The 15,896-nt window shown below is 39.1% G+C and overlaps 1 protein-coding gene and 1 non-coding gene across 3 annotated transcripts in view; both read left to right on the top strand.

Annotated features, from left to right (window-relative positions):
• The window catches only part of zgc:165507 (uncharacterized protein LOC561188 homolog), a 53,498-nt gene that overhangs the window by 4,656 nt on the left and 32,946 nt on the right, over positions 1 to 15,896 (top strand). Inside the window, exon 1 of one of the 2 annotated variants that reach the window (XM_046072154.1) lies at positions 5,890 to 5,930. The exons of the other annotated variant lie outside the window; for it this stretch is intronic. The gene's annotated coding sequence lies outside the window, so the exon portion shown is untranslated. Of the gene's footprint in view, positions 1 to 5,889; positions 5,931 to 15,896 lie in introns of those variants that run through there. 2 annotated transcript variants of the gene reach the window in all.
• trnal-cag lies at positions 14,578 to 14,660 on the top strand. The gene has a single exon. It is a non-coding gene; the product is annotated as a tRNA-Leu (tRNA).

The raw sequence follows: 15,896 nt of genomic DNA, 5'->3' as shown, positions 1-15,896 counted from the left end.
GGTTAGGATGCCTGCCTCATATAATTAATGGGATGACTGACTTTTGCATGGAGTGTGGTGGCACAGACTGATGGCCATATGATTTGTCAACATGCGTCCGTTCACCCCATAATTTCATCCTCCCCAAAACACACACACACACACACACACACACATATTGCCTGAAAACCAAGCACTTTTTTCTCAACAGCATTGCCTTGGAGCAGGTTCCTAATCCTAAACTTGACTATCTTGCTCTTGACACCAGTGTAAAGAGTAATTTCACTCTAATATGGAAATCATTACTGATATCATTATCAGTTATCTAAATGCAGTTATCTAAAAAGACACCAGAAACCCCCGGGTTCAAGGTCAAAGTATATAGGACTCTTGCCTGAAGCTAGTATTGATTGTAATTATCTTTCACCCCTAGGTGAAATTGCAGCTCATTTGTGGCCCAATTTTCTTGTATTTGTTAGCTCTTATTAGACCAGCTTTTTATCCAATAATAACTTGCTGCGGGCAGACACACTGACCGAAATGCAGACAAGTCAGTTCAATATGCAATTTAACCCAATCAGCCCGTTGCACTTTCCCTCACTGACATTTACTTCACAGCGTGCTCTATTGCTCGACTTAACTAGTGTGTACGTGTGTTTCACATGTTGATACACATGGACGGACATACTAAACAGGCCTGACACGGTGCAGTACAAGACCAGAAAATGGTGCAAACCTCATTTGGAAGTATTATTGTCAAAAAAGGTAAGGGAAGACCAGCAAACACACATGCTTGTGATATGTATAACCCCTTGTTAGAGAAATAATAATAAATTATCTAAAAGTGCAGTTTTTAGAGATGTTGACATTGAGCGTCTCAGTGTGCTTAATTTTACTAAACGCATTGAGTGTGTCATTGGAGTGAAAATTGGAAACAGACACACCAAAGCAGTAGTCGGCAATAGGCGGCCCGCCGGCCAGAACTGGCCAGATTACTTTGATAGCAGAAAAGAAAAAAAATAAATTGATAGTGGCTGGTGCTGAAATAGATTTTAGTCATGACAGTTACAGTTAATCACATAATTACTTCTTTTTAATTGATTAAAAAATAAATAAATACATTTTTTGCAGCAATGCTTTATGTCGAGTTTATTGAGAGCTTTTACTTTGAAAAGTTCTGAAGGACATTCAAAAGAGTCTCTGGCTTACTTTACACACCTCTAAAAAAAGCCGTCTGTAAACGTGTGATTGGATTCCCCTGAATTTCCTCAGGGAAATGAAAATAAGCGTCCATAGGTTTATGAATGCGGATCAAACGCCGGGACACGCACATACACACAATGCAGCACAGGCTTTATAGTGAGCATGTGCAAAAGTGTCCAATCAATTTTGAAAAGTTGGGATCAATCATACAAACTTCAAGCTCACTACTGACTGAGCTAAACGTACACATAGGGATTTAAGTATTTGAAAAAACTTGACTATGTAACATTAGTCAAACAAAATTACGATACATATATATATACGGATACGTGTATGAATGTAGAACACGTCATATTCCTTCAAACAATCTCTCCTCGAAGACATTCATAGTGTTGCACTGCAGCTCGCATGGTGTTGGACACATGAAAGTTAGAGCTAGAAATCACGTGGGCACTGAAAGAACTGTGATGGTTAAGCTTGTGTTTTTGCTTTTTAATGCCAGTGGAGAAGAGAAAAGAAGAGAAGTTGAAGAAAGGCTTAGTAATCTGCTCCTTTTCTGTTTCACACATCTATCAAAGCCATATCCACTGCAAACCTACTGCTCGCCGCAATCACACACCTCTGTCACAGTGAATAACGACGAATAAGTATGACAGAATAGTTTCATATTTAGTGCTTTTGTATTTGTGTGCTCATATCACAAATTAAATGAACGAATGCAAACGCAGTTACTGTGGAGACTGTAATTAAAGATCAATACATCCTGACTAGTTAGAATGTATTTTTCCTTTTCCTCTGGCCTGAATCCTTAAATTGCCCACTTGAATTGATAGTGATTCTTCGAGAGGAGGAGGTGGTTGTGTCCCTTGAATCTCATTAGGATTTAACACATTTTTCTTTTTTTACCTATTACACCTCAGGCATTTCTGCTTTATTAACATCACGATTATAACACTCCTGAAGACATGATCTCTTGAGATAGATACATAATGCTTCTTTAATCATACTGTCGCAGTACTGGAAGTCTGCCGGTGATGGTGTCTCTCTCTCTTGACTCCAGCTGTGTTCTGCCATACAAGGCAGTAGTCACACCAGACCTCCTTCCTGCTGAGAGCCTCAAACCCCTGGGACCCCCCACCTTCACATACTCACCTCACTTACCCCTCCCACCACGACAAATCAGCGGTGGGTCCACAGCAGTGATAAAGAAATCCCAGCTGTTCAAACAGTTGGAAGGAACACTGTGGGGGTGGATGGAGGAATACATCAGCATATTTACTTTAATCAAACTCTATGCACATTAAGAGACCAAATAACTAGAGCAAAAACCAAATGTCAGATATATGACTGTCGAAATTAAAACTGGGGCGCTTTACTTCTGCAGTGATACTAAAGCGAGTCTAATAGTGTTAGCAGCTCCTTAGCCTTTATGTAGTACCCAAATCACCTTTTAACAGATGGGTGTACCAGACACACAAAAACATATTTTAATAAATAAAACATTCACTAAAATTGAAAAGCAGATATTAACTTGAATAAATATTGATCTTTTCTTTATTTAACTAAGTTAATTATTAAACTGCAGCAAGGAAGAAACTAAAGGAAGGTTCAATTCAAAAGAGGGATTTTTAAAATTAATATTAAGTAAAATACAGCAGTTTCCCTAATTCTGCTTTGGGCTAGGACAAACTACCTTACTACCGATGAAAAAGTCCATCATGAATAAACACAAAGTTAGAAAAATTAAACATGCATGCAGACGTTTAAACCTGCTGCCTGCAGCAGTGGAAATTAGTTTTATGGCACACTTGGCAAACAAAGCTGTCCTCTTCAGACCCCAGTACACAGACTGGAAAGTCCCCCCCCAAAAACACAAATAAAATCCTCAATACCGAAGTGGGAAAAAAAAAAGCGAGAGAGAGGAAAAAGAGAGGGAGGTAAAGGGAAAAATAAGAAGAAAGGTGGGGCACACACTAATAATGGTCACACTTTGATCCCAGTAACTTGTTCATCAAATCCTTTTAGTAAAAGTCAAAACAATATCGAAATTGCACTGGTAGGACTGTCTGTGAAGGTTCTCAATGGTAGGACTGGTAGAACTGTGGTGTTTGTGCTGGTGAGGGCTTTGTTAAATTTGCTATACAAAGAACACTTGTTAGATTAAACCACATAGCTGTCAGGTCAATGATGGGTTAAAAGGGACATTGCTGAAAACAATGTACTGTTAATGGGTGACTCATTTTGAAGAGTCAGTGAAGTGAATGTATCGGATGGGAGATAACTGGGAGAAAGCCAGCATGGGAAATATGTTTTCAGTTCAGAGCAGGACAGTTTGGATTGAACACTGTCTAAGCATCACCAGACTTCTTGTTATTTTAATTCAGGGAGATAATGGTTACATTTCCGTATTTGTAAAAGTCTGTTGTAACACCTTCATCCAAAAGCTACAAAATGTGATTTTTTTTTTTATCTGTGGGACTCTAGGGATCCCGAAAGGATATATCATTTTCACTTTGAAACATTACAAACACTATGCAAACAACAATTGGTTGAGATTATCAGTTGGGGATCACCGCTCCAATTGTCAGGATAGGCCAAATCAGCCTGTTTATTTGAGGTGTGTGCTCAGCATTGTGGAAAGCAGGAGGGGGATGGAGAACCTTTGCAGCACCCCAGAGACTCTAATGGCTCAACCCAGCCCCCAGCACAACTTTTATCCTCCACAAACCTCCCGCTGCTTGCCTCCCGAATGAGTGCGCTCCTCCTCTCACCTCCTCTGTTTCTTCATCCTGACCTATTGTTTGGTGACCGATGATGCACGGCATTCAGGCAGCTGGAGCTTTTTGTTTCCAGAGTTGCAGGAGATACCTGAGCAGCCACCCGAAAAAACAACAAACGTCTACGTATGGGAGGGTATAAATGTTTATGTATGGGTATAGACTTGAATTGGACACTAAAACACCACAAGTAGCTGTGTTACTCTTTCCAGCGCTAAAAAATAAGAAAGCAGTATGGAGACAGTAAACAAGATGAAAACAGGGAAAGTTTCATCCCACAACCCATCACATGATATTTTAGACTGATCACTTGCCTTCATACAGTCTTTGTATCCTGCTGCATCAAGCCCATACAGTGCTTCAAAATGCCCACCTGTTCTTTCCAAAGTACCTGCCAATTTCTTTTTCACTTTAAACCTGTCAGAATGCCTCAAAAAAAAAAAAAAAATTGTTTACTAAGGCAAGATGACGGAATTGCTACCAAACTGTGGCACTGGAGCTGCCTTTGACCTACAAAGTTTATTGGCTACTCACCAAACATAATGATATTTTCACACAGTCAAATTTACTCGCTTCCCCGTTCACCGTTGCTCGTTACAGCTGCTTTATATCGCAGTAAATGGTTATCTAGCAGTGCTTCCCTACCCCTTTGTCTGCCATACTGCCGGCCCGTCAGATGAGCTTAAGGGCCCATCCCTTTCTGGTGAGATTGCTTTGTCAGCCACTGTTTCCAAGGTCAAGCATGAACTTTGAAACTCATAATAAAACAGTTAGATATTATCAGCTTTATCACCTAGTTAGCAAACAGTTGCCTGTTCACACATCCAGCAGATTCAGCACAATATAAACCTTCATTTGGAGTTCTTTTTCTGGCCACCTGGCAAATGAAAGTCCAATAATCACTTTTAGCTCTGTTTTTGGTCTCCACCAACTGTGGGAAATGCTCCACTATGCTCACTAGCTATTTGCTAACTTTGTGTGTCTGTTGATTGGTGCTGGACAGATACCGTACACTTGGCTTTTGAAAACAGCTTTCTGCTGCACCAGGAAACAACACTGATGAGGGCCGTGAGACTAAACAAAAACAGAAAAGTTACAGGCTGTAAAATCCAAACAATTAGCTAAAACATGCTAAAAGTGGTCCAGAGCTGACGGTAGCTGTGTTTCCATCCAATTGTCATGCGTATTTTAGGCAGACTTTTGAAATGTCGCAAAAAAGAAAAAAAATAGAAACTGGATGCGAATTGGATGCGTTTCCACCAGCTGGTTTGGAGCGAATAAACCAGGCTAAGGCAAGCGTAGTTATGTCAGTAGTTGAGGTTACACATGGTTGTAATAAATAAGACGTATGCGTTCCAAACCAGAGACATGGAATTGGGGACTCTTTTTCGACAAAGGCAAAAACCACCTCAAGGGAGCGTAAAAACTTTGTTGCGAAATTAAGGATTTTATTTCCCGAATTTTGCCGTTTCCATCAACCTTTTCTAATGCAATATTTCAAAATGCGCATAAAAATGGAAATGGAAACACGGCTAGGGACAGCAGGTAATAATTCTCTGTGGGTTTGTCACTTTGTGTGACACCTTTCACATACATTTCTCCTTAACAGCTAATACATTGACCTCATGGTAAGACTGTTTAGTTAACTACTGTTTCCGAGGTCAAAAATTAACTCTGAGTCTCAATTCTTCTGTCCTGTTTGGAGTTTTTGAGACTTTTATGGAAAGTGGATTCAATAATAGACTGAATGAATGTTATAACAGATAGCCTATTTGTGGTTGTGGATGTAAAAAGCAGCATGAGACAGGTGGAGAGTGTCTATGGATACAGCTGTTGGATGTCTCTTTACCCCTACACAGCCACCCTAGAGGGAGGTGTTGAGGTGAGAATGCAGCCCTCCCCAGCTGCAGTCCGTCTGACCTAAACAGTCAAGGTCTTCACTGCCTTTGTGGAAACAAGCTGACAGGAAAGGTAAACATCAAGGTGTGGAAAGAACCTCTTCCTTTGGTGGTCTCATCAGTCACACTGCCCTGCAGGGATTAAATGCAGGTTTAAATCAGGAACAGAGGTTGAAAACTTAAACATCAGCCAGCAGAGATGGAAACGTATGATGTGAGAGGAGATGTTATGATGTGAGAGCACATTGCTGCTCCTAGTGTGCAGTGATGATTTCTGGTGCACAGTGACCTCTAGAGGTAGACAAAGTGGGGAGAGGGATCAGTTTGCTCACACTGAATTGAGTGTGTATGTATAGACTCAGAGCTTCACAATCTCTCTGTGTGCTTGTGTGCTTTTCTTTATCTAAATCTCTTCCTCTGATTTTACCTGCATGCATGTCATCATGGAAAGAGAGAGTGTCCATTTGATGTAGGTCTTAAAAAGTGTCCATGGTTTTCATCATAACTTATGAGTCTGTTAGTGTTGTAGAACTCGAGATCAGTCTTGGTCTTAAGACCGGTCTTAAGACCACTTTTTGATGGTCAAAAGATGGCTAAAAGTCTTGGTCTTTTCTCGGTCTCGATAAACTCTGGTCTTGGTCTTGACTTGGTCTCGGTTTGGGCGGTCTTCACTACAACAACAAGAGTCTGCAAATGAGGACCTAAACAACTTTCCAACACTCAGTGATTTTAATAAGGCTTCTAGAGTTACTTTTTTTTGATATTTTCTGAACGTAACCAAGGAATAAACACCATGTTAAAAATATCCACAATTGTCCTACAATTTTAAATTGTCATTTTAAAAATATTTTCTTCAGTATTTTTTTTCCTTTGTCTTTTTGTAATACATGCTCTATTGAATGCTTCACCCCAAAGTGTGTCTGTACTTTTGGCGATGAATTAGTTAATCCACGACATATAGTTTTACCTTTACATCTTAGAAAAAAGCAATATATTGAATGCATCTTTCTATACCTACGTTCTTTTAATTTAGCATCGCATTTCTGCCGTCCTTGAAAACTTCAGGATAGCCACTAGAATTTATAATAGAGCTCAGAGTGTGTTTGAACAAGCATCCTGCCTGAGGTTCTAAGCAGGGTGCCCATTTCCAAATGTGACAAATGTCCTGGACTAATGTTTTTGGTTGGCTGCTGTAGTGTTTAGTTGGACTTACGCAATGCTGCCGGCTGAACATATATATAATGCTATCATCTATCTATTGCATTAGATATTTCACATTTCTTTTTTTGAGCTACTTTTGCACAATCTACACCTCACTTGATTCAAAGCTCAAACGTTCAATACAGAAATAAAAAAAGGACGGTTTATTTAGTTTTTTTGGATTCACCCTGTCACTGCTCATAAGAACCCTTGATATTTTGTACATGCAGTTGATATATTGATGTGTTACTGCTTGTGACAAGTACCAGTTTGTTGTGTTTGGTGCACTCAGATTGCTGATTGAGATTTGACATTTTCTTCAATTCTTTTTTGATTTACCCAACAACTGTGAATCAGATATTTGTGTTCTATCTCCAGGGAAAGGATTATATGCCGCTTGGTTGACTTTATCCCCCCAAACCACATTGGGTGAATATAAAAATTTATTTACAGTGGTTGTGCAGCTGAAATAAACAAACACCTTTACTAGATTCTGAGAAGTTGAGACATAGGACATCAAGTTTTCCCACATGCTTAGAAATAGTTTTAAATGCCATATTTAAACGACACAGCCTTAACCAGGATGGGAAAGGTGGAGCTATATGAGACTGCTTGAAAAAAGTCTTTTTTCCTGGAAAGAACCTGAACAAATACTCAATATTCAAGGACAACCTCAGCTCATTTATAACCTTTTGGATTCATTTTCCACACCGCCCCCTGCTGGTGGGCTATATCATGAATTATCCATGTGTTGTCCTTGTCTACTTTGTTAGCACATTTTTGGAGGTGTAGTGAAGCTGTTTGATGTCTTGAAAAGGCAGAAGTGTAAGGTAGTTTAGCTCCTTTGGAGTAAGCAAAATAGTATTTTATATGGACAATTATGTGAGAGCTATTTACACCCGCCTACAAGTATTCTAATTTCACAGTCACACAAGGCTTGCGAGAACAGCTGTATGACAGCTATTTGTTTTCAGTTAACAGTATCTTGTCCATTCCATCTCTCTGAACAATTATTGACACATTCTCACTGATGCTTAATGAGCACATTCTTCCCTTTAAAGTTACCTAGTTTAATTGAAATTTTTATGTTAAATAAATAAATTTAAAAATACATATTCATTTATAAAAACAAACAAGCAGCAAATTCATGCTGAACACATGCATGTGACAAAGACTAAACCACCACACATGGACCAATAAAAAATATTAATAATAAAAAATCAACAATTTCCATTTATATCACATTGTTTTTGTGTTACTGTATGGTTTAAGCTCTAAAAATTTAAGATACTTTAAAAATATGGTCCAATTATTAAAGTTTAATTGTTCCTTATTTAGGTAAAATCTATTCGAAAACCAAATATCGGAGTCTTGACTGAACATACTGGTGTAGCACGCTGGTTAACACGGTGAGTGTGTAGTGTAACTACTGCTAGTAAATCTGCATCTTTATATGAATGTAAACTATTGTAAAATTTAGAGCTACTCATGTGAAGTAGTGTTGCAATTTAAAACAGCAGCAGTGAGTTAAGAGCAAATTTGAGGATTTGGGGACACTACTGAAAACTCACTATAAGAAAAATGAGGAGTTGACTGGGTCTTTATAGTAGGCCTACTAATGATAAGATAAGATAAGAAAACCTTTCAATGGCCTACTAAATCAGTCAGAGACACTTATTTCAAAGAAGTGACCATTTGTAGCCAATGGTTTTAAAGTGAGCTACTATCCCCCGAATAAATACATATGTAGGAACATTAAATCTTGTTGACAATATATACAGTAAATACCACATGAGGTGGTGGTCGGGGTGGTGGTGGGAACAGCTGCAGCCTTGCTCCGTGCAAAGCATCTCAAAACTTGACACAGAGTGAGAACACTTCTTTTTCCACACTTCTGTAGCATTTCAAACTCGTGGTCAAACAGGAATCAGACTGCATGCAGCTCAGATGGAATCTAATGTAAGAAATTGGATTGTGGAGCTGTGGTAAAGTGCAAGCAACAAGCTGTTAATATAACTGTAATTTGAATATTCATAATTAGAGAAATTCTGATGCCTGAAGTAGTTGTCAAAATGCTACACCAAAGGTAACATTGTCAAATCCAGTTATTAGGTGATAAATATGCAACTGATCTTTGTTCAGCAGTTATTTTATCAACAGAATTTTCTGATATTGTATAATTAATAATCGTATTATAAAATTGAATGTGTGAAAGCACAAATGCTCATGAAACAATTGCAATGTCTAGATTCTAATATCTTTTATTTTATCTCCTTGATGATGTTCATGCTACATTCTCCCTCCCGCTGGTCTCATGTATACTCTGTTGTGAGACAAAAAACATATTTTTCTTGGCTTCCCCTGCGAGCCGCACCTCTACCTCAACAGTGCAAGCGTCTGAAGTTTCTGTTTGGATTTTGGGAGCGTCAGACTTCCATCCATTCCTGCCCTCGTGTTTGTGTTTTTATCTACAACCTGAAAGCTTATTGTTTAGCCTACAGTTTCAAGCAGAGAGGCGCACGTGAATTCTCACAGTGTACAGAACATGATTTTGTTGAGATGAAAGTGCAAACTGGAAGGCAGCTTGTTATGTAGCCTGAGTGGATCTATTTGGTGCTAAAGAGATTGTATTGAATGGGATCATTAGACGGAGGTCTGATGTGAAAGTGATAAATCTGTTTTCCAGAAATAGCCTAGAAGATACAGTCACATGGTTGTAAGGTAAATCTAAAGAAATAAAATATCAAATTTTCATACTGTTCATATCATACTGTTCATTTTGTAGATACTGCATATATCATATCCACTTACCTCATGTACATAAAAATACCTGCAGAAAAATATTTATTCTAGCATCCTTTGCACAATTGTCTTACTGTCTACAAATGTTATTGTTTATGTTTAAATATATGTATGTATATCTGTAAATAGTAACATACGTCTATTTTGTTGAGCTTGTTGTCCTGTTTAACTATGCTTATTCTGTGTATGTACATTGAGAGCAATGAAAAATCTGAGTCAAATTCCTCATGTGATTCTGATTCTGATTCTCATTAAATAACCTGATACCCTCTGTCTTTAAACTCACACACTACAAAATGTAGTTAAAGGTTATCCGACAACTCAGCAATACTATATTGGTTGGTAAATAATCAAAATGGAGTGATAAAAGAAACTGGTGACTAAACACATCCTTAACTCTAGCTTTTTCAGCTACGTAGCTACCTAGCTGAAGCTAACTTCCTTCATAAGGCTACACCAGCTAGTGCACATAATGTTAATCAATACATATACTTTACTGCATACTGCCGTAGCATCACTGTGTGATAAAAGCATTTTAGCCAGAAAGCTAACAAAGTTAGCTAGCGAAGTCCACAGACACCAGGCCTCTATCTTGGACTTATTTTTATTGTAATTTCTTAGATGAGTGATATTTATTCTATTTTCTCAGGATGTCAAAGTAACCAAACTAAACACGTTTAATTTGGTTTTCATCAACTGAATGGTGGTAAAGGGAAAAATAAAATACATTCTTTTTACCAAATGATTGGGTAGGAAGAGTAGTCTCTCCTACTGATTAAAATTTTTCTTTTACACTCTATTTCAGTGATTTAACTAACATATTTATTGATGAATTTAGATAACGTTTGGATTTGTCTGATTTTGTCAGATTCAGGGTTTTTAACTTTTAGGTCATTTATTAAGGTATTAAGGTATTTTTATAACCGGAGTTTTTCCTCCTTCGTTTAAAAAAAAATCTCCATCCACATGAAAACTCAAACACACGCTATCAAGCACTGTCAAGAGATGCCAAACCACCAGGTGGCGATATGACCCTAACCGTAAAGCCATGTTGGCCAGTCAGAGCCTAATAAAAACAAACAACCTAATGTAAACAAAGCAGTCAGTGGCGCTCAATCTGACATCAAACACAGCAGATAATGACGCACACTCTGTCGTCACAAGGCAAAATCCACACGAGAACCCTGCAACCGGCGTTTCTGAAAATCCTCACCCTGGCAGAGGATTTCAAAAATGTTCGGTTTCAGTGACCTGATACGAACGGCCGAACCGCGTAAAAAAAGTCACGGGTATGAAAAGACCTGTGTTCGAATAGACAGGGCCTTAGTCAAATATAAAATAAATCTGGCAAAAAGCACTATTGTTATTGTGACATGGGAGTTTTTAAAACTCAAAAAAGGGCCCAACCATTTGTGGCCAAACTACACGTGCACTGGTCTGAAGAACTGCTAAATCTTCTATGTTTTGATGAAATGTGTTTCTCATAGATATTTAATCCTCCTCAGCGGTGAAAAGTCCCTGAAACAACATTTAGACCAGCATGGGGCATTCAAACTCTTGACTGAAACCAGCCTAACACAATTTCTTTTGTGTACAGAGCTGTTTTATGGCAGAGTGGTACACCATGTGAGACAATTCATTGCATTTCTGTCTCTGCTTAAGAAATTCAAATGTCGTTTTCCCATCTTCATAATAAGAGGTGAACATGTGTACTCTTGTTTATGTGGTATCTAATAAAATCCAATTATCAGTGTTTCTCATTTTATAAGCTGATTGCTGAAAGGAAAACATACTTAAGGACTGAGCAGATTGCAGATACGATGCTGTTACATTAAGCTGATGTATCTGCAAACTGTGAGGATCTCCATTTTGGACAAACATGTTTATGCATACATACATACATACATACATGCATAAGGGCATAGATTGTTCAAAAAACTATACCTCTAGTTGGACCAGGATATACTTCCTGGAAAACGTTAATCTGTCATGTGGCCATATGCTATGATTCCGTTGCATTAAAATGTAATAGCAAATACAGAGAGAGCATCACCACCAGGTTTTATTTGGCAACCTTGCATTTTAGGAATGAGAATTTAATGAAAGACTTCTAGGACAAGCTAACAGCCTGCATCTTCCGAGCATACAAAAGCTACAGTTTTCCCCTTTAGCAGCACAGGGACGCCTGGAAATTACTCCAAAACACAAGGTATTATATATAAAAGGGAGATAAGTGAAGTTCAAACATAAAGAGGCAAGCAGCCAAACAGAACCAAACAGAACAGTTTTTGTTCTTGATCCAGGTTTACACACACGGTAGACTAAAGCGTTAGATTGAAAATGACTCACACAGGGAATTGAAGAAGTGACTCAGCGACTGTTCCGCTGATTATCTTGCAAATCCTCCTGAAAATGAATTAACATTGTTGTCATGAGCAAGAGTGAGTCATTCCCAGAACCAGACGTTGGAAGAAAGACTAACTGCAGTCGTGGAAGTACTCAGCTCCTTTACTTAGAGGTAGAAAATAAATAGCACTAGAAATAGCATGCTACAGTAGTATTATCAGCGAAATGTACCTATTATGCAGAATGGCTCTTTCACAGTGTTATATTATTATAGAACATGACATTATTCTGTTTTATCATTAACATATACATTTAAGTATATAGTGATAATGTACAGTATCTTCTACTGGATATATCTTGTGTTTTTTTTTAAATGTGAAAAGTAACTAGTAATTTTAGGTTTCAAATAAATGTACAATAAAAGTGCAATGTGTCCCTCTGAAATGTAGAAGTATGACGAAGCATAGAATGGAAATACCGAAGTAAAGTATTTAATATGTAATCTCTTCCTGTTTATCTCACTATGTTGCTTCAACATTGGAACACATTGGTACGGACTCCCATTAGATAAGGCTATAATTGTGTTACCTAATGTCTGGGATCCTCAAAAGTCAGTGATCAATTTTACATCTTTCCTATTGTACTCCCATAACAAGCCATGTAAAAGTTTAAGTTTTAGCTCCTTCCTCTTTCATTCATTACAGATTAACAGATGCCTGCAGTTATTTTACACATTGCTTCATCTAACTCCCATTGTATTTTTGTTGTAACCAGTTGTTCAGAAATTTCTTCTTCACATTTGGCAAGTCACTCTCACCATATGCATGAACTGTGACCCGTTCACATTAATCCAACGGATTGAGTTCAAATGGCCCAGATTGAGTTTGCGGCTGGGAAATGCCAGCAACTTTATGCAAGCACAGACCATTTATGAGAAAGACTATGGGCCCTATCTTGCACCCGTCACAAAGCGCAGTGCAGCGCAAGTGTCATTACATACGTTTGACTTCCAGCGGTGCTGTGCAGCGCTGACTTAACGTGATGCTTGTTGGACTTAACAGAACAGAACTAAAAGTTTAATTCTGTGTCCTCTGGAGAGTTTCCTCTGTCTGTCCTATCATGTCACGTTTATAACTACAGTTGTTTTTTGTTTTGCTGCTTCACTGATAAACAGGAGCTGCAGAGAAAGATTAGGTTTCATGATCCGAAACAGTTTTTATATCAAGTCCACACTTCTGTCCCCTCTCTGCTGTGAGTCTGCCACTAAATCAGTGAACTGATGGTTTGAATAATGCGTCATTTATCCGCCGTTATAATTTAAATGCGCCATAAACTGTGCCCTAAACTGTGCCACGCACTTCAGGCCAACGTTACTTAGCTAATGTAACCAACATACTTTTTTTTACCTAGACATGATCTTTTCCTAAACAAGTAGTTTTTTTGCCTAAACCTAATTACATATTTATTATTGCTGCCTTGACTGCCGAGCCCTACACACGCAAAAACAACAAAAGGGGTACCCAATGTGTTAAAAAGGAGTATAGGCCAAGCGTCCATATGTGACGAGTTGGGAGTGATAATGTGTTGATTTTGACCAACATTCCGACTTTTCAACTGCTACTGTTGGCAGGTGTGGAAAAATTCTATAAAGAATGCCTTCAAAAATAGACATGTTAATAGATTATATTCATCAATTAACAAAATGCAAAGTGAGAGGACAGAAGAAGAATCTAAATCCAATCAATATTTGGTCTGACCACCCTTTGCCTTCATAACAGCATAAATGCCTGTAGGTGCACTTGCACAAAGTCAGGGATTTTGTAGGCATATCGTCAGGTGTATGATTAAACAGTTACAGGTGCTGTTGATCACCAATGAAACATGTAGGTGGAAACAACATCAACAATTGAAACTGGCAAAATGAGGTTTCACTGAGATGTGAACTCAGATTTCTGCGTTTTGAGGCCACAGTGCTCAAAACGAAGGGGCCAGTACGGTCCATCAGAAGTACTTGTTGGATCACGGCCAAATAGCTTGGGGAACCCCCTCCCCCGATAGCTTTCCCACGCCTAGTCTCTGCAGAGATGACTTTCATGGTGATATCATGTAGGAAGGAGCTTGACACCCCCTGTGTTGCAGTTCCATGGTGTAATGGTTAGCGCTCTAGACTCTGAATTCAGTCATCCGAGTTCAAATCTCGGTGGGACCTGGTTTTAAGCGCAAATGCCGCAGACCTTAGTCTGATCTTTTTGTATGTGGAAATTTTGGCTATGATAATATGTCATGATGTAGTCTACCCTATCACGACTTACGTGCTCTATCACGACTTATCATGATATGGCAAACTTTCCACAAAGCAGCAGCAGCTTGCAGTCAGGATGGCCGAGCGGTCTAAGGCGCTGCGTTCAGGTCGCAGTCTCCCCTGGAGGCTTGGGTTAGAATCCCACTTCTGACAGCTACTTTCTGTCTGTAACGTGAGATTGGGAGAGAAGTGTAAGCCGCTCTTTGTATGTGAAAAAAAAAACATACAGTGTTAGTAGTACAGCATTTGCAAGGCTGCTTTCCGGATGTGTTAACGGCCCTGAGTCCCTGCGTATCGTAACCTTTGGAAGCCTAGCAGGCTAGTATGTCTTTGTGTACAGTAGGCCTATTTGAATTGTTTGTAGGAAGTCTAACAGTGGCTTCATTTACCGTTGCCCACATCTCCTCTTGTCTGTGAACGCTAAACTGAGTAAGGTGATTGGGTCAACCAGTAAAGGTAGCCTTTTCACATGTTGTCTTCTGTGTCACTGGTATTGTTGCACGCCTGCTATGTCATAGTCTCTGCATTACAAACAGCACTGTGCACACGTTTTAGGCAGATGTGGAAAAAATACTGCAAATTAAGAATGCTTTCCAAAGTAGACATGTTAATAGATTATATTTATCAATTGAAAAAATGCAAAGTGAGAGGACAGAAGAAGAATCTAAATCAAATCAATATTTGGTCTGACCACCCTTTGCCTTCATAACAGCATAAATGCCTGTAGGTGCACTTGCACAAAGTCAGGGATTTTGTAGGCATATCGTCAGGTGTATGATTAAACAGTTACAGGTGCTGTTGATCACCAATGAAACATGTAGGTGGAAACAACATCAACAATTGAAACAGCTGTGTAGGAGGAATACAGCTGGGTGAGGAACAGCCAAGCTCAGCTAACAAGGGGAGGTTGCTGAAGACAGTTGACTGTCAATAGTCATACACCGTGCAAGACTGAGCACAGCAGCAAGACACAAGGTACTTGTACCACATCAGCAAGGTATCGCCCAGGCAGAACTTTCAAGGCAGACAGGGGTTTCCAGATGTGCTGTCCAAGCTCTTTTGAAGAAGCACAAAGAAACGGGCAACCTTGAGAACTGTAGGTGCTATGGTCAGCCAAGGATACTTAATGCAGCAGAAGAAAGACAACTCATGCTTACTTTGCTCTGAAATCGGAAGATGTCCCGCAGTGCCATCAGGTCCGAACTGGCAGAAAGCGGTGCGACTGGCTGTCATGGAAGACTTGCGGCCAAAAAGCCATACCTCTGAGATGGAAACGAGGCCAAGCGACTCAGCTATGCACGAAACCAGCTGTACACGACAACACAGGGAACTGGGGCGCAGAAAAATGGCAGCTGGTGCTCTGGACTAATGAGTCAATATTTTTAATAT

The sequence above is a fragment of the Micropterus dolomieu genome, linkage group LG16, assembly GCF_021292245.1.
Source record: "Micropterus dolomieu isolate WLL.071019.BEF.003 ecotype Adirondacks linkage group LG16, ASM2129224v1, whole genome shotgun sequence".
NCBI classification, from domain to species: Eukaryota; Metazoa; Chordata; class Actinopteri; order Centrarchiformes; family Centrarchidae; genus Micropterus; species Micropterus dolomieu.
The sequence above is the reverse complement of the archived record's forward strand: the minus strand, read 5'-3'. Positions and strand labels throughout refer to the sequence as shown.